The sequence below is a fragment of the Ascaphus truei genome, chromosome 6 (assembly GCF_040206685.1).
Source record: "Ascaphus truei isolate aAscTru1 chromosome 6, aAscTru1.hap1, whole genome shotgun sequence".
NCBI lineage: Eukaryota > Metazoa > Chordata > Amphibia > Anura > Ascaphidae > Ascaphus > Ascaphus truei.
In genome coordinates, this window is record NC_134488.1 from 95,627,419 (window position 1) to 95,647,064 (window position 19,646).

At 47.3% G+C, this 19,646-nt stretch overlaps 1 protein-coding gene across 6 annotated transcripts in view; it reads left to right on the plus strand.

Moving 5' to 3' along the window:
- The first annotated feature begins 18,005 nt into the window (after positions 1-18,005).
- The window catches only part of LOC142497430 (uncharacterized), a 52,941-nt gene continuing 51,300 nt past the window's right edge, over positions 18,006-19,646 (plus strand). For 4 of the 6 annotated variants that reach the window (XM_075605206.1, XM_075605209.1, XM_075605210.1 and 1 more), the window contains exon 1: positions 18,014-18,266. The gene's annotated coding sequence lies outside the window, so the exon portion shown is untranslated. The other 2 variants (XM_075605208.1, XM_075605207.1) reach the window with 2 other exon arrangements.

The window sequence follows — 19,646 nt, forward strand, 5'->3', positions numbered from 1 at the left end:
TCTTCCCTGCCCTTTGCCCCCTCTTCCCTGCCCTTTGCCCCCCTCCCTGCCCTTTGCCCTCCCTCCCTGCCCTTTTCCCTCCCTCCCTGCCCTTTGCCCTCCCTCTCTGCCCTTTGCCCTCCCTCTCTGCCCTTTGCCCTCTCTGCCCTTTGCCTTCCCTACCCTTTGCCTTCCCTTTGCCCCCCCTGCCCTTTCCTTTGCCCCCCCTGCCCTTTCTTTTGCCCCCCTGCCCTTTCCTTTGCCCCCCTGCCCTTTCCTTTGCCCCCCTGCCCTTTCCTTTGCCCCCCTGCCCTTTCCTTTGCCCCCCCTGCCCTTTCCTTTGCCCCCCCTGCCCTTTCCTTTGCCCCCCTGCCCTTTCCTTTGCCCCCCTGCCCTTTCCTTTGCCCCCCTGCCCTTTCCTTTGCCCCCCCTGCCCTTTCCTTTGCCCCCCCCTGCCCTTTCCTTTGCCCCCCCTGCCCTTTCCTTTGCCCCCCCTGCCCTTTCCTTTGCCCCCCTGCCCTTTCCTTTGCCCCCCTGCCCTTTCCTTTGCCCCCCTGCCCTTTCCTTTGCCCCCCTGCCCTTTCCTTTGCCCCCCTGCCCTTTCCTTTGCCCCCCTGCCCTTTCCTTTCCCCCCTGCCCTTTCCTTTGCCCCCCTGCCCTTTCCTTTGCCCCCCTGCCCTTTCCTTTGCCCCCCTGCCCTTTCCTTTGCCCCACTCTTCCCTGCCCTTTGCCCCCCTCTTCCCTGCCCTTTGCCCCCTCTTCCCTGCCCTTTGCCCCCCTCTTCCCTGCCCTTTGCCCCCCTCTTCCCTGCCCTTTGCCCCCTCTTCCCTGCCCTTTGCCCCCCTCTTCCCTGCCCTTTGCCCCCCTCTTCCCTGCCCTTTGCCCCCCTCTTCCCTGCCCTTTGCCCCCCTCTTCCCTGCCCTTTGCCCCCTCTTCCCTGCCCTTTGCCCCCCTCTTCCCTGCCCTTTGCCCCCCTCTTCCCTGCCCTTTGCCCTCCTCTTCCCTGCCCTTTGCCCCCCTCTTCCCTGCCCTTTGCCCCCCTCTTCCCTGCCCTTTGCCCCCCTCTTCCCTGCCCTTTGCCCCCCCTCTTCCCTGCCCTTTGCCCCCCCTCTTCCCTGCCCTTTGCCTCCCCTCTTCCCTGCCCTTTGCCCCCCCTCTTCCCTGCCCTTTGCCTCCCTCTTCCCTGCCCTTTGCCTCCCTCTTCCCTGCCCTTTGGCCCCCTCTTCCCTGCCCTTTGCCCCCCTCTTCCCTGCCCTTTGCCCCCTCTTCCCTGCCCTTTGCCCCCCTCTTCCCTGCCCCTTGCCCCACTCTTCCCTGCCCTTTGCCCCCCTCTTCCCTGCCCTTTGCCCCCCTCTTCCCTGCCCTTTGCCCCCCTCCCTGCCCTTTGCCCTCCCTCCCTGCCATTTGCCCTCCCTCTCTGCCCTTTGCCCTCCTCTCTGCCCTTTGCCCTCTCTGCCCTTTGCCTTCCCTGCCCTTTGCCTTCCCTTTGCCCCCCTTTCCTTTGCCCCCCCTGCCCTTTCCTTTGCCCCCCCTGCCCTTTCCTTTGCCCCCCCTGCCCTTTCCTTTGCCCCCCCTGCCCTTTCCTTTGCCCCCCCTGCCCTTTCCTTTGCCCCTCCTGCCCTTTCCTTTGCCCCCTGCCCTTTCCTGTACCCCCCCTGTCCTTTCCTTTGCCCCCCCTGCCCTTTGCCCCCTCTTCCCTGCCCTTTGCCCCCTCTTCCCTGCCCTTTGCCCCCCTCTTCCCTGCCCTTTGCCCCCCTCTTCCCTGCCCTTTGCCCCCCTCCCTGCCCTTTGCCCTCCCTCCCTGCCATTTGCCCTCCCTCTCTGCCCTTTGCCCTCCTCTCTGCCCTTTGCCCTCTCTGCCCTTTGCCTTCCCTGCCCTTTGCCTTCCCTTTGCCCCCCTTTCCTTTGCCCCCCCTGCCCTTTCCTTTGCCCCCCCTGCCCTTTCCTTTGCCCCCCCTGCCCTTTCCTTTGCCCCCCCTGCCCTTTCCTTTGCCCCTCCTGCCCTTTCCTTTGCCCCCTGCCCTTTCCTGTACCCCCCCTGTCCTTTCCTTTGCCCCCCCTGCCCTTTGCCCCCTCTTCCCTGCCCTTTGCCCCCTCTTCCCTGCCCTTTGCCCCCTCTTCCCTGCCCTTTGCCCTCCCTCCCTGCCCTTTGCCCTCCCTCCCTGCCCTTTGCCCTCTTTCCCTGCCCTTTGCCCTCTTTCCCTGCCCTTTGCCTTCCCTCTCTGCCCTTTGCCCTCCCTCTCTGCCCTTTGCCCTCTCTGCCCTTTGCCTTCCCTGCCCTTTGCCTTCCCTTTGCCCCCCTTTCCTTTGCCCCCCCTGCCCTTTCCTTTGCCCCCCCTGCCCTTTCCTTTGCCCCCCCTGCCCTTTCCTTTGCCCCCCCTGCCCTTTCCTTTGCCCCCCCTGCCCTTTCCTTTGCCCCCCCTGCCCTTTCCTTTGCCCCCCCTGCCCTTTCCTTTGCCCCTCTGCCCTTTCCTTTGCCCCCCCTGGCCTTTCCTTTGCCCCCCCTGCCCTTTCCTTTGCCCCCCCTGCCCTTTCCTTTCCCCCCCTGCCCTTTCCTTTGCCCCCCTGCCCTTTCCTTTGCCCCACTCTTCCCTGCCCTTTGCCCCACTCTTCCCTGCCCTTTGCCCCACTCTTCCCTGCCCTTTGCCCCCCTCTTCCCTGCCCTTTGCCCCCCTCTTCCCTGCCCTTTGCCCCCTCTTCCCTGCCCTTTGCCCCCTCTTCCCTGCCCTTTGCCCCCCTCTTCCCTGCCCTTTGCCCCCCTCTTCCCTGCCCTTTGCCCCCCTCTTCCCTGCCCTTTGCCCCCCTCTTCCCTGCCCTTTGCCCCCCTCTTCCCTGCCCTTTGCCCCCTCTTCCCTGCCCTTTGCCCCCCTCTTCCCTGCCCTTTGCCCCCCTCTTCCCTGCCCTTTGCCCCCCTCTTCCCTGCCCTTTGCTCCCCTCTTCCCTGCCCTTTGCCCCCCCTCTTCCCTGCCCTTTGCCCCCCTCTTCCCTGCCCTTTCCTTTGCCCCCTCTTCCCTGCCCTTTGGCCCCCTCTTCCCTGCCCTTTGCCCCCATCTTCCCTGCCCTTCCACGCCACTTCCCCCCCCCCCCCCCGCCCTTCCACGCCACTTCCCCACCCCCCCCCCCCACGCCACTTCCCCACCCCCCCCCCCCCACGCCACTTCCCCTCCGCCCTTCCACCCCATGCCCCCTGCCCTTCCACGCCCGGGCAACGCCGGGTATATCAGCTAGTGTGTGTGTGTGTGTGTGCGCACATAGTACACATATATATATATATACACACACACACATGAAAAGACAAAACAGACACACACGCCCCATAGTGTAACACTGTAACATTTAATATAGGGGAAGGGTGGATGGAGGGATTAAAAACACTCACAAATTAAAGGTAAATATTATGCAGTATGTGATATATAATCACCACCAGGCATGTCCAAACTGCAGCAGGAAGTCCAAGATTCGCTGGAAAAAGTCACTCGAACAGCGCTGTCCCTCCGGTACACTTGAAATCTTCCAAAGTCATCTGGTATCAGAGTTAGCCTTGAAATCAATACATGTGCTCCCCGGCCGTAAAGGAGCACACAGCGTGATGACGTGGTGTCGTAAGGTACGTCCCTGACCTGTTTCATCGCAACAAATGCAACTTTATCAAAGGGAATGTCCCTGAACAAGAATAACAGTGTTTAAGTACTGGAGGGTCCCGAGTTTGATTGGTGGATGGACTAAATGAAAGTCCCTCCCCTAAAACGTATCGTGGCTATAAGCTTATAAGGTTTAATATAACCAAAACAGTTTAAATTTAACTATTTGATGTTATTCTAAGGGGTTAATTAATTCATAGGGTAATTAGACTCTCCAGTAGTGTAACAGTGCTATACATGTATGACATAGGATATTGTTATATACTGCCTCCATAAGTATAACATATACAATAAAGTTAATACAATACAAAAACATAGGGAAGAGATATATAAAAAAAAATATATAAAAAATATATGTGAATGATATACAATACAAAACAACTTAAAAATGTATTATGTTACACTAATTAGTGCAAATGGCATATGCAACAAAATTTAATACACTTGAACTAATATACTTTACACTTCTAATATAATAATTAAAATATTTCTTTATAAAAAATCTTTCTTTATAAAAAATCTAATATATGGACAGTTGTATAGTATATTATCCAAAGACAATAGGAATGTATGTGTATATATATATATCGACAAAAACACAGAAAAAACAGGCGCACTCATAGCGTAAAATTGTATAACAATAAATTTATGGAATAAGGGATAAAAATACACACTCACAAACAGAGCTGAATAAAATGCATTTTTGAGTACAACTCAGCCCGTTCAGACGCAGGAACCCAAAGAGGAGGACTTCGGTGTGATGTCCGCGGTGTGTCTTGCCACAATAGCCCCTCTATGTCCCAGCAGGGACCGAAAGCCACGAGGGACGTTTATATATATATATATATATAAAAAGACCAATCTCATAATTCTATTTACACAAGTGAAAAACACACAAAATACAGCAAATAAAAATGATTAAAATTAGTCTAAAATGTCCACTTGAATAGTTAAATTTATTTATTAATTATCTTTTGAAGAGGAAAGAAGAGAAATGTTACCATCACATATATGTGAATCTAATATGGAATCATTTTTAAGAATATCCCAATGTTTGTTGAGAATCTTTAGAATCTTTTTTGATTCCTTGTTATAGCCAGTAATGAATGCAAAGTCTAAATGTTCTTTTTTTCTTCTTACTTTTAGGTCTTAACAACTCGCTTCTATTTCTTCTAATGCCTTTTCTCATATTAGGAAGTGTAATTCCAGAGAAACCCAATGTATTGTTTAGAAGAGCTGATAATTTGAAGAGTAAACTGGCACCCAGTGCACTAAGACAAAGAAACCCAAGCCAGAACAATTGGCTGTGTCAAAATAAAGGGTTTTATGGGTGTAAAACTTGCAGGGCGTGCCAGTTTAAAACTTCAAATGTTGCAAAATTTTGCTCGAATGTCACTAATGAAAGCTTCAACATAAAAACTAGCCTTACCTGTAGATCAGACCACGTCGTATATTTATTAGAGTGCCCATGTAAATTACAATACGTGGGCAAGACTGCACGACCTATTAGAGCTAGGATCCTGGAACACCTCAGCAGCATTAAACGACAAGTGAAGACCCATAGTGTTTCTGATCATTTCTCCACAGTACATCAAGGAGATTCTACAGGTCTGACTTATACAGTCATAGAACAAGTTAAGCAACACTGGAGAGGGGGGGACAGAGAGAATGAGCTTTTGAGGAGGGAATCTTTCTGGATTCACCGTTTAGGAAGTCTCACTCCAGAGGGACTTAACATGGAGTTGGACATTATGCCATTCTTGAAATAAATAAAGCTGTCCCTAACGTTGGTTTTTGTCTCCCCATTCAGGTGTCTGTTTATAGCACATTCAACTCCTCTTGCCTTGTGTAATAGCCTTTGTATTCTGTGTATTTAGGTTTTAGTATTTGTTTACCTATTTTTTTACCTATTTGTTTACCTAATAGTATATCTAGTGAGCGTGTGACAGTGTTATTTATAATATATCTTGATTCACTCCCATATTCCCCCATTTTATGTAATAACGCCATCCAACTATAGGATTTTATATTTAATTTGTATAATTTTCTGCAAGTCTGCCGCATGTTTCAAATTTTGTATTGTTTTTAGATTCATGTTTAGTGAGAACTATTTTAGAAAGTTTGTTGCTTTCCTGTCAAAATGAGATATTTGATATTTAGTGAGTGTATCTATTTGTAGTATCTGTGTACACTATAGCACAGAAGTGCATCTATAGGAATCATGCTTTATATACAACTATATATTTTAAATTGGTGTATATCCCCCATAAGTAACGTTTTTTTGTCCGTGAAGACCCAATTGTCCCATTGAGTGCACTACCATTTATATATATATATATATATATATATATATATATATATATATATATATATATATATACATACTCATTGATTTATATACATCAGAGTTTGATATAGTATCCCTTTAAGGATTTCGTTCATCCCATTTTTTTCCATCCCATGTTGTAAATATATATATGTCACCTGCATTGAGATTTTAACCCCATTAGTGTGTATAAGTGATTACAACATCATGAGTCACCCTACTAGCGCTTTAAGAAACAGCCTGTAGCTGATCATCAATTAGATCATCAATTAGATCATCAATTAGATCACCAAGCTATTTAAGTTAGCATTGTATTCTGAGACTCCACACTCCTGACGAAGCCGACGTTAACACGTGGAGAAACGCGTAGAGTGGGAGTCTCAACCAGCACAGAGCTATCAGCAGAGGAGTTGCGGAAGATCCAGCCCTTACCGAGCGACGGACCCGGATCTGACGTCAGACGCCAGTCGGAACAGTGTGACAGCTGACCGGAGGCAGAGACGGAGAAGGGGGGAGTGTTGCGGGATGGTGAGCCACTCTTCTTACACTATTGCAGTGTGATATGCCCGTTTTTTATTGTTAGAATGTGAGTATAATACTTTTATTGCCATAAACTTTTTTACCTTGGTTGATCTGCGCTATGCCAGTTTCTTTCTCTAAACATTAGGCTTCATCCTCCTGAGAACCTGATCCACCTAGATGACAACTGTACCATCGACCAACCACTGACTGTTTAAGTCACCCCTGCTTATTTGACTCTTACATTTTGTAAGTAGTCAATCCTTTAGAGCCAAGTAGTTTTTAGGTGTTTTTCACATTGCCATTTTGCTGTACTTAAATTCATCTTTGTTTCCTCCCCATGCTCCCCTTGGATTTTGTGTGTTTTGCTGTTTCTCCAGTGCGACATAATAGGGAGATCTTTCTATTTATGTCCAAATCTCATCTCATGCTTTATAATCTATTTTGTCTTCCACCCATTAGAGTGCCATCTCTATCCTGACCACTTTGATCAGGTCAAATTAAAATAGTTTAATTTAAATTAGGCTCATCTACTGACACAACTATGGTTCCCATATTTTATAGAATTCGTCCGTGGACTGCTTTAAAAACGCAGTCAATTTCTCCATTAACATTACATCGTTGATCCTTTTCTCAACGGTTTGTCTGGACGGGGGAGCTATTTTCTTCCATGATGCTGCAATGGCGCATCTTGCTGCCGTCAGGATGAATGATATTAATCTCCGCATTGGACAATCAACGTCCTCCACAGGTTTTGCAAGTAGAAATATCAGTGGGTTGACAGGGATGGACAAGTTCGTTATCTCTTTAATAAGATTTTGGATCATGATCCAATATTTCCTTATCTCTGGACATGTCCACCAAATGTGAACCATGTCACCCCTTTCTCCACGACCCCTCCAACAAAGATTGGTCACCAGAGGGTAGATTTGCTTCAGTCGAGTTGGGGTAGGGTCCAGTAAAACAATATTTTATATATAATTTCTTTAGTTGTGGTGCATATAGATGTTTTTGCAGAGAACTCCCATATTTCCTCCAAGTCCTCTCTATCAATTTCTATATTCAAATCCTCAACTTGGACATATAATCATGAATCAAGGACTGGTAAATCAACCGCGGTTTCCAACCCGGCGTATATTTGTGTGATCAGGCCTTTTTGACGATTATCCTTCCCGCAAAGTGCTTCAAATTTGGTGAGAGGGGGAAATTCTAACTTTGGTGACGTTTTATATAAAAAATGTCTAATCTGAAGGTATTTAAACATACTCAAGTCTGGCACCTCATAATTAGTTCAAAGTTCTTGGAAGCTCAAGACCCTTCCTTTACTTGGTAGATCAGCAAACACTCCAATTCCCTTTGCCTTGAATTGGTCAAATTGTTTGAAATCATACCCTGGGGGGAAATTAGGATTATCAAAAAGCGGGGTGAGTTGAGATGTAGAAAATGCGAGTTTAAATTTATTCTTGGATTTGATCCAAATTTTCCAGGTATGTCTCATCGCACCCAACTCAAATCTTTTTGTGTGCATATCTTTTTTTTATCAGTGGCCCAAAGACATATTGGCAGAGAAGGCGTTCTCGCATATTGAGTTTCTATATCTAACCAACATTTTTGGGTTGGATCGGTATTCCACACTACCACCTGCCTAAATTGGGCAGCTTTATAATATTTTGAAATGTCTGGGACACCCAAACCTCCTCTTTCTTTTGAAGCCATCATAACTGATCTAGCTGTGGGTCTTTACCATGCCAAATAAAATGGAATATTTTTATTTTGTAAATTTTTCAGCTCAGAACTAGGGATACGGATCGGGAGAGTCTGAAAATAGTATAATAATCTTGGAAGAATATTCATTTTGACTGAAATCATTCTCCCTATCCATGATATCTTGTATCCCTCCCACTTCGCAAGATCGTTTTTAATCTTGTCAATCAAGGGTGGGTAATTGCTCTGAAATAGAGAATGGTAGTACTTAGTCACATTAACTCCCAAGTATTTAATGTGAGTAGAACTCCATCTATAATTAAAATTCACTTTTAATAATTTAACCTCCAATTTTGGAATATTCAAATTTAAGGCCTCGGATTTATCGTTATTTATTTTATAACCTGAAATTTTCCCGAAGTCCATTAATGCCTTTTGTAGATTGGGTAAAGACGTTGAGGTCAGACTCAAAATAATATCAGCAAATAATGAGATTTTATCATTTTGTTTTTCCAATTCTTATCCCAATTATATTTTTGTTTGCTCTAATATTGGCGGCTAGCGGTTCGATCGTCAAAGCAAAAAGGAGCGGGGATAATGGGAACCCCTGCCTCGTACCGTTTTTAATTCTAATTGGATCCGGATTTTCCCCCGGAAGCTTCACCATAGCTGTTGGATTCTGGTAGAGCATTCGGACTCCTTCCAGGAAAGAATCTTTAAATCCAAATTTCTGTAGTGTTTTATCTAAAAAAAATCCAATCGATTCTATCAAACGCCTTCTCTGCATCTAGACTTAGCAAAATGGCTTTGGTTCCTGTAAGATGTACATGATCAACTATATTTATAATTTTTCTAGTATTGTCTGATGCTTGTCGTCCAGATACGAAACCAACTTGATCAATGTGTACCAATTTAGGCAAGATGGGGTTCAATCTATTCGCCAAGATTTTACTATATAATTTTAAATCATTATTCAACAAAGATTGGACGGTAACTCCCGCATTGCATGAGATCTCTACCTTATTTATATATAATAGCTAAATTTGCAGTCGACATAGATGATGGAATTGGATTACCCTCCATAAAAGAATTAAACATCTCCAACACATAGGGGGAAAGTATAGGCAAGAATCTCTTATAGATATTTGTGAAACCATCAGGACCTGGGGCTTTGGATATTTTTAGTGTTTTAACCGCATCTGCTATTTCAGTTTGTGTAATTTTGGCATTTATTATCATGTTTTCTTCATCCGACAGCCTAGGCAAATTACATTCGTCTAGATAACTTGTGATAGCCTCCAAATTTGAGTGTTGGGATGTTTCCTTGCGGGAGCTTAGGTTATATAGTTTTGAGTAAAATTTCCAGACTTTTAGAGAAAATAAGAATGTCATCTAGATAGACTATGACAAATGTTTCCAATACATCGCGGAAGATGTCGTTCATGAACTCTTGAAAAACGGCCGGAGCGTTACATAAACCAAAGGGCATAACAAGATATTCATAATGTCCTGATCGTGTGTTAAATGCTGTTTTCCACTCTTTCCACTCGTCCCCCTACCTTATGCGAATGAGATTATAGGCACCTCTTAAGTCGAGCTTTGAGAAGATAGAGGCCCCCTGGAGACGATCGAACAGTTTTGAAATAAGCGGAAGAGGATACCGGTTCTTCACCGTGATCTTATTGAGTCTGCGGAAGTCAATGCACGGCCTAAGTGATCCATCCTTTTTCTTCACAAAGAAGAAGCCAGCCCCGGCAGGGGAGGTAGAGTTGCGGATGAATCCCTTCTCCAAATTTTCCTGAATGTAGGACATCATGGACTCGGTCTCCGGGACGGAGAGTGGATGTGACTTAGACTTAGGCAGGATGGTCCCAGGAATCAGATCGATAGGACAATCATACGGACGATGGGGAGGTAGAATCTCCGCTTGTACCTTATTGAACACATCCAGGTACTCATGATACACGGTAGGCAGGGTCAATAGATTAGAAGGAACGGAATCCAGGCCGGCAAGCACTGCAACAGGAGACTCCGCAGGAACGGCATCTGCGGACGAAGGCCACTGGAGAGGCAGAGTACCGGTCCAGTCAATGCGCGGATTGTGGAGTTGAAGCCAAGGCAATCCTAAAATTATTTGCACTGTTGGAGATTGAAAAATATCGAAGATTATTACCTCCTTATGACCGTCAGCCAAGGTCAGTGTGAGAGGAATAGACTCCAAAATGATAAACGCCTGCTGGAGTGGTCGGCCGTCGATGCCTCGAGGCCAATGGGGGTTTTCCTTCTGACCGTGGGGATTTGATTCTCCGACGCGAACTTCTGGTCCATGAAGTTACCACCAGATCCTGAATCGATGAAAGCTTCAACCTGTAGGAAAATGTTCGGACCCTCCAAATTTAGCAGGAAGCAGAAACTTCTTTGGGAAAGGTTCGGGGAGAGAGGGGCAAGGAGAGACAGTACCCAGTTGAAGCCCCTCTACCTTTACTGGGTGTGCTCGTTTCCCGGCTTCAGGGGACAATTCTGGAGACGATGTTCCGGAGAAGCACAGTAGAAGCAAAGTCTATTCAGGCGACGCTGCGCTCTCTCCCTGGCCCGAAGTTGCTGACTGCCGACCTGCATCGGCTCCGGGGACTCCAGTGCCAGAAGCGGTGTTGTAGGCGACCTGCGAGAAACAACAGAAGGAGAGCGAGAACAGTGCCTCTCGTGCCGTCGCTCATGAGTACGCTGATCCATGCGTACGCTCAGGGTAATCAACTCCTCCAGGGATGAAGGCCAGGCATGAGTAGCTAGATCGTCTTTCAACGTATCTGAGAGTCCGTGCCAGTACGCGGCGGCGAGTGCCTCATCATTCCATTGGGTTTCAGCGGCTAGCATACGGAACTCAATGGCGTATTTGGCAGCTGATCTTCGGGCCTGTGAAATGTGAAAAAGAGAGAAGGCGGCTGTCTCGCGCCGTGCAGGAGTATCAAATACAAGTTGAAACTCGCGTCTGAAGAGAGTAATCTTGCATTAATTCGCTTTTGCGCTCCCATAGGGGGGAGGCCCAGACGAGAGCGTCTCCGGTGAGCAAGGCGTAGATATACGCTACCTTAACACGACCAGTGGGAAACAGGGAGGGGGACATATCGAATTGCACCTCACATTGGTTTAAGAAACCGCGGCAGGCAAGGGGGTCCCCATCATAGCGATTCGGAGAAGGAATACGGGGCCCAGGGTTGGCGTAGTTTGTGGCAACCGGTGGCGTAGGAGCCATGGGACTCTCCTGAGGGGAGAACTTGGCCAATTGCTGGGAGACAGTAGACAACTGGTTACTGACAAATTGTAAGGCCTCTATGGAAATACCTGTACCCACCTCAGGGGGGTCTGCGTTTGTTGTTCTCTGCATAATGTCACGCCTGTATGCCCGCAGACCTGGCAATACCCCAATACTGAGGTGGGAACGGTATTACACCACACACCCACAGCAGTGGGAGCAAGCCCGGAGTGTGGTATAGCGTTGCTGGGCCTGTTGAGAAAGTGGTTATGATACTTGCAACGTCTTGTAGGGTTAAGCGTAAGAATGGTCGTGTCCGTGTGCCAATGTCCAGGGGTCCAGTGAGTAGAGTAGTCAAAGTTCAAAGCCAGGTCCAAGGATTCCAGAGGTCAGCAAGGTTCAAGGGGTATAGAGAGCAGGGTAGTCCAGGACAAGCAGGGGTCAAAGCCAGGGAAATCCAAAGTAACACAGGAGCAGGATACAGCAGGGACACAGAGGTAGCACAGCATAGGTCAGCACACACAGGGAAACAGGAACTATGCAGAGCGACGATAGAGAGGACAGACAGGGATTATAAAGGGAGAGACACCAATAGGAGAGAGGGGAGGAGCAGAGAGAGAAGTGTGAGACAACAAGGATAGGCCAGGGAGAGAAGAGGAGGAGACAGAAGGATCAGAGAGTGAGATCGCCTGCAAGGAATGGGGGGAGGAGTCAGGAGCGTGACAGGGCTTAGAAGAGGAGCGTGTGCACGCGCCCTCTGTAAGCCGAGGGTGCACACGTACAGGCTGCGTCACCAGACGCGTGGAGCGCCGCAGGCACCCGAGCGGAGGGGAGCAGAGGACCGGACGGGACCGCCACCGGAGGTGAGGTACAGGGAGTGACGGGGAGCATTGCCGCAGGGGCTTGGGGACCGCGCGACTTGCGGGGCATGCGCTGAGGCAATGGGGCAGTGAGAGAGGGAGACGGAGCGAGACAGGAGTGGGTAGGTGCAGAGGGATTGGCCAGAGAGGGGACAGAGGGAGAGAAAGAATGGGAAGGAATCCCCTGAACCATCACACCAATTATATATATATCTACAGTGTTCGACAAATCACCCAAAAATCTACTCGCCACCTAGTCCCGCCCCCAACCCCGCTTTAAAATAAAATATATAAATAAAATACATTTAATAAATTCCTAGTCAGAACAACATTCGTTTTGGACAAATGTATTTATTGTATTACATTATACTAAAATTAGTCCTTGTTACGTGTGTGTAAATGTCGGATCTAGAAATAAAAGCCAGGTGTGAATGACTAGTTTCCTGAACCCCTTAACCAGTGTCTGGACCTCCCCGCTTCACAATATCTAAAGCAGCAATCCCGCCTGCGATCTTACCTGATCCGCAGTCCCTCAATGTCCAGGTACCCTCATTTCCGCAATGTTTTACATTGGAGGGGAGGTGTTCCCTACCTGTCTTCTGGGTTAGGGGGGGGGGGTTCCGATGTCTTCCGTGTGAAGCTTGAGTCAGATCTGGAAGAAAGCAGTATAGGGCAGTTAAGATTTTGGTGTAGTATAGGGCAGTTAAGATATATAGGGTAAATAAGCGATCCAGAGTGTGCGTGACAGAGAGAGTGTGGGGGAGAGAGAGAGTGGGGGAGAGAGAGAGAGTGGGGGAGAGAGAGAGTGTGGGAGAGAGTGGGGGAGAAAGAGAGAGTGGGGGAGAAAGAGAGAGTGGGGGAGAGAGAGAGAGTGGGGGAGAGAGAGAGAGAGTGGGGGAGAGAAAAAGAGTGGGGGAGAAAGAGAGAGTGGGGGGAGAGAGAGGGGGAGAGAGAGGGGGAGAGAGAAAGTGGGGGGAGAGAGAGGGGGAGAGTGGGGGGGGAGAGAGAGAGTGGGGGAGAGAGAGAGAGAGTGTGAGAGAGAGAGTGTGAGAGAGAGAGTGTGAGAGAGAGAGTGGGGGAGAGAAAGTGGGGGGAGAGAGAGAAAGTGGGGGGAGAGAGAGAAAGTGGGGGGAGAGAGAGAAAGTGGGGGGAGAGAGAGTGGGGGGAGAGAGAGGGGGAGAGAGAGAGAGTGGGGGAGAGAGAGAGAGTGTGAGAGAGAGAGTGTGGGGGGGAGAGAGAGAGAGTGTGGGGGGAGACACACGGGGGAGACACACAGGGGGGAAACGGTGGGTGACACACACAGAGGGTGGGTGACACACACAGAGGGTGGGTGATACACAGAGAGAGAGAGAGGCTGAGTGACTGGCTGGGTGACTGACTGGCTGGGTGAGTGACTGGCTGACTGACTGGATGAGTGACTGGCTGACTGACTGGGTGAGTGACTGGCTGGGTGAGTGACTGGCTGAGTGGGTGAGTGACTGGCTGACTGACTGGGTGAGTGACTGACTGGGTGGGTGAGTGACTGACTGGCTGGGTGAGTGACTGGCTGACTGGGTGAGGGGGTACACCCCACTACCATCTCCTGCCCCGCGCGGGGATCGGCGGGAAGTCGGGGTAAGCGGGGACAGGGACAGAAGGGGGGACAACCCACTTCTATTTCCTGCCCCGCGCGGGAAGCGGGGAGTAAGGGGGCTTGCAGGGAAGGAGCAGAGGGGCCGCAGCATGCAGAGATTGGAGTACTTACCCTCCAATAGATCTCCGGCCAGAAACATTGGGGGCGCGCTCATATAGAGCCTTGCCGCGCGCCCACAAAGCCTGGGAGCGCGCGCCAATCAGCTGTCAGGTAGGTGGAGTTTTTTTTTTTTTTCATCGCGAGCAGGGAAATTTAAAAAAACAAGCACGTGTTCTGCTTGGGCCAATATTTACTCGCCCGGGGGTTAAATCCACCCGCCCCGGACGTGTAAATGTATAGGATTGTCGAACACTGTGTATATATATATATATATATATATATATATATATATATATATATATATATATATATTTATATATATATATATATATATATATATATATATTTATATATATACACACATATATATTTGAGTGTATATTTATATCTATATATACACATACATACATATATATATAAATATATATATATAATCCACAGAAGCATCCGGCACTCCACTTGCAAGTAGAAAAAATTGGGTGCTTGTCCCATAAAGCAATAATAAACGATACGATACCGTTTGAAGCACGAGATCAGGAGACAGCACTCTGGTAAGTTTGATCACAAGTTTTAGTATTGAAAAAGACACATAAACCGACGTTTCGGTACCCCACCTTTAGAAAGGTCCCACTGGGGGACCGAAACGTCGGTTTATGTGTCTTTTTCAATACAAAAACTTGTGATCAAATTTACCAGAGTGCTGTCTCCTGATCTCGTGCTTCAAACGGTATCGTATGGTTTATATATATAAATATACATTAAAACTTACCGCAAAGTGACCATCAATCTTTATTCTGCACGAATGATGTGGGAAAAATTATGTCTGGAATGGAGTAATCTTTTCTTCAATATGTTTCAAGATACAGCAGGGCCCCGGGTATACGGCGGGTTCCGTTCCAGGGGCCGGCCGTATAGTGAAAATAGCCAGAAAGCGGATCCGGCGATTTTCAGTTCTGTGCATGCACAGAACGGCGTTTTCGCCGTTCTGCGCATGCGCGGCCTATGGTCTGCACATGCAAACTACGGTCTGCGCGCGCAGACACCGGTCTGCGCATGAGCGACTGGGAATCAAAGATGGCGGCCCCCTTCTCGGTGCTGCCGTATCGGCGGATCGCCGAAAAGGGAAGCGGGGCCCTGCTGTATAGTCAAACGTTTTTATTGACATTTTCATATATTTAAAGATTCTTTGCTCATGCAAACGAAGAATTGGGTATAATGTGGCAAATTCACCAAGCGTCTCACGCTGGCGATTAATGTTATGTACACTTTTTGTTCTGCCACCCAAAGATGCAGTTTTTACAAAGGCACTCTCCATTAGAAAAAACATGCACAGCTCCTTGGACATTGACATGATTAATGTTAATGCTTGTGCTTAATTATTTTTCTTTGCTCAGCTTTTATGAGCTGTATATTTTTTTTAATCAGTTTTAACAGCTTGTACCAACTTTTCTGCTTTGCTTTCTGCTTGCCTCCTTTTACCTCGGCGCCGTGACGGCAATTTGCACCGTGACGTCATTGCCCCGCCTCCCGCACGCTGGCTCCCATGCAAGTCCATGGAATCGCTCCTGCTTGAGCAGGTGAGCCTCATCGTCAGCACGGAGGTGTGCGGCTTGTACCTCTATGGACGCAGTCTTAGGCTGCGGCCAGAGTGATACTGAGCAGGCGCACTCGCCGTGATGAAACACATTGCGGCAATGTGTGTGGCCAGCATGAGCGAGCGCATGCCCCACTGCGCTCAGCTGCTTGTAGAGGCAAGCAAATTTGTTTATGCCGCTCGCTGGCGCGTCATGTGAGCGGTTCGCCCAATAAGGCTTTTGCCCTTCTGCTCCACGGGAGGTTTCTGTCCTCCCTGAGCTTGCATAAGGACGCCTGCGTTACGGTTTGACAGGTGTACCGCCCCAGTTAAACTCCCCACCCAATGAGGGCGAACCAGCTCCGTGATGTCATGGCCACGCCCCCATACGCTCACAAGTAGATGGCCAGGAAAAGCACAGCCAAGCAGAGCACATGATGTGACAGCAGCAGCACGCCTGCTCCCAGCCTTAAGCCTCTTAGGCCGCAATCATGCTCCCGGTGTCAATACGTGCGCGTGCACTTCCGGGACTCTTATCTGATTTCCTATTGTGGTTCCTCAAGTGCCCGCGTGTTGAGATTTCGGGTTGCAGTTGCCTGATGTCACCATCACGTGAGCTAGTACTGCCAATTTGGGCGAACCAGCTTTGTGACACGTCTGCCACGCCCCTGATCACCTCTCCAATCTCCTGCAGCCTAGTGCACACACCGCTGGGGCTGCAGGAGTGCCCACGGTAGCGCGCACCCGAACCGCCACCATGAACGCAGCCTTACTGCCCTTAGTTCACTTTCATCCAAGATGGGGCTACATCTTTATAGTGTTTACTAATAAAGGTTTGTCAATGTAAAAACAAAGTTTGTAGTTAAAGGTTGCATAGCCTTGCTACCCACAGCCACATTCCTCATACCATACAGTACCATAAGGGATATTTGTAGTGCTTATAGGTTGGAGTAGTTCTATGTAAGGAAAGCAGTATCCTCCTGGCCCACAGGGTGCTCTGCTTTATTACAAGGTGTCAGAAAAACTTGTTAGAGGAATTTACACTTTAGACATCAAGACTGCAGTCCTGAAATTCCTGGATATTCCTCATCAGAAGGATAGCCTCTGCCGGGTTACCTGGAACTGGCTGCCAAGTAGGGGCAAACTAGTTGTTTGAAGTGAGTTTGAATGCCAGTGTAAACTCTTTGTAACCTCTGACAAGTCATCTAATGTGTGCTTCCAAGATTAGATCACAATAAAAAGGCTGCAGGGCTTTGCGTAGTTAGTGCTTCATTAGGGTATTCTATTCCCAATTGTATATGTGGCCTTGTCCCTTCAACTCATTGCTATCTTTTTCCTCTTGTAAAATGTATTGTGGAGATGTGCTCCCAAAGAGGGGTTTTTTTTGTCTGGATTGCGGCTGAACCATTTTACCTTTTTTATTCTTGTTTGTTAGAACAGCCTGTCAAGTTAAGACATCTTGTGATGAACCAAAAGAAAGCCACCTCACCAGGTTGGTCTTGCAGCCATCTTGCATTTCAGACTGGTAAAAAAATGTTTAATTCTGGAACCAGGAAATTCCTAGAGCTCAGTGCAGTTCAGCTCCAAAGCTATTGAGGCTTACAACATACATCTAGGTGGGATGCACCTAAAAGTGCAATGCCTCGTTGGTTTTGGCACACATGCTCTTACAGCACTCTAAAATATATATATATATATATATATATATATATATATATATATATTCAACATTCTGCTTAAATTAATTTTCTTAAATTCCTCCTCAGCAATAATTCAAAACAATATTCAAAAATCGTTTTATTGGAAAGCAACATAGCACAAACTTTTTGTTTTGAACTGCAGAGGTAAGTCTAGCTTTTCAGATGTGTTGGGGTAAAGAAAACCAGAAGATAACATTTTATGTTCTGGTTCTAATTAGACCTCTTAACATGAAGCACTTACTTACACACCATCTTGACCACTTTATGGGGAGAAAACTACAGCCATTTTGATATTTCCCAATTGTTTTAACATATATCCAGGACGCTAATGCATCATACAAATACAACATACAATACAATCACCGAAAATGGCTTTTATCCTCTCCTCTGCCAGGGGCCTATAAAGCATCGAATATGAGTGAAGAATGGTAATAAGAGCTGAAGCAGGGAGGTCACCTACACAGTTGTGGGTAGATAATATTCTGCTGAAGCACTGACTACCTTATGAAAAGCATTGTACGCAGATGTTATTTTTGAAGCCCCTACCCTGCATCCCTTATACTTTAAATGCCTTATTGTGGTGCCCCAGGCTGAGAAAGGGGCCCTCGCTCCTCTGAGTGACAGAAGTATCGTACTGCGGCTCACACATTCGAACACCGGAAACTGGGGAGCGCGCGCACTAGAGAGAACGCCGGCCCAGCACTAGACTCCTCCCTTCGCGCACGTCACGCGGCGCTGCGCACGGCCATTGGTCCATGAGCGGTTTGTGCAGCGGCAGGTAGGCGCCTCTCGCCCCTTTCCAACCGTCAAACCCTCAACGTTCGAACGAGGACAGAGAGCTCTCGCGGGCGGAGTTTCAGGAAAACAAAAATATCTTCATTCGCCGGGAGCAGCCAGCGAGTTGGGAAGCGGCCGCGGCGCCTCTGCAGCTGGCAATGGCACCATAGAGGCGGAGGAGGGGGGACAGTGCGCATGCGCGGTACGTGACCTGACGCCACTTAGTGAGGGAGGCGGCCGGGTGCAGTACAATGGAGCCTGGCGGCCGGATTAGTTGTTGTGTGGTTTTTATAGAGCCCTGAGTTAGCAACATTGTTTATACAGCGGTGACTCGCTTTTTAAAAGGACTTACATTTTCCCAGATAGAAGTATGTAATCTTCCTCATATCTTACTCTATCCCTATAAAATACCCACTCACATGCTCTGCTGCTATAAGGGGATTCAGCGTTATTCAGCTGCTAGTATGTGCCTATAAAACAGACCACGTGTTGTACGACTTACCATGACACCTTGATTACATACGTGTTGGAACATTTTCTGGTAGTTTTTTTGTTTAATGTCTGCTTTGGAGAAATTTTTATATATATAAATAAAATGTGTGTGGACTTGTAAAATGGCTGCCATTGTGGTGTCGGGAAAACTGCTTTATAATTCATCCTTGGTCACAGCAACTCTAGCATGACTGATACCTACTTCCCTCAGCTAGTTGGAAGCCATTTAAACACGTTGTTATGTATTCTGCTGTTTGCTATTGCACTTTTTGCCCGTACACTTTGGGGAAGTTGGCAAATCAACTAATCAGAAGGGAAACTAAGAATCAATGGGGTCATGTTTCAGAGACTTTACATTGTTACAGACATCGAAGTAAAAATAAAGTGGCTAGGATAACTTCTCACTGGGAAACATGGTTTTCATATATCGTTGATTCAATTGTTTTATTTGTATTTAACACCCCAGGAAATAGAATTGTATAATGCCACGCGCTCTTCTGATTGGCTATTTAATTTAGTTTCTATCTCGAATTATGAGAACTTGAATATGTTTAACTGTTGATGCATTGAGTTTTCTCACCAACTTTATTCTACAAAAAACTTCCTTGTGGTAGGAGAGGATGAGACACAAGGTTAGGTAGAACACGTTTGTCAATTGAAACATTTTGTTTCATCAGTTAAGATACTGACAGAGACCACCGTCCCCAAGGTCTCTGTAAATCTCACGTTACCGCTAACATTGTAAGCTCTTCTGGTAAAGAACAGTTCATTTCTTTTGGATTTGTCGTCATCCCCCCCACCCCCCCATATTATATCATAATTCCCTGGAGTTGCATGTTCTGTAAAGTGCTGACTACAGGGTTGCTGCAAATAAAAATGTACATATTTTAGTTGCGATTTAGGCCAGAATGCCCCCCCTGTACAGTGCCAAACACTATCAAATAATGTATAATAGATACTGCTTTTACCGAGGCCTACTTCTAGCAAATGGAATAAAAAAAGATATTTAAAAGTTGGTGACCAGGCCCGAGATTTAAAAGTTCCCAGAAAATTCATACTCTTTATAGTCTGATGTTTTTGATCCCTAATT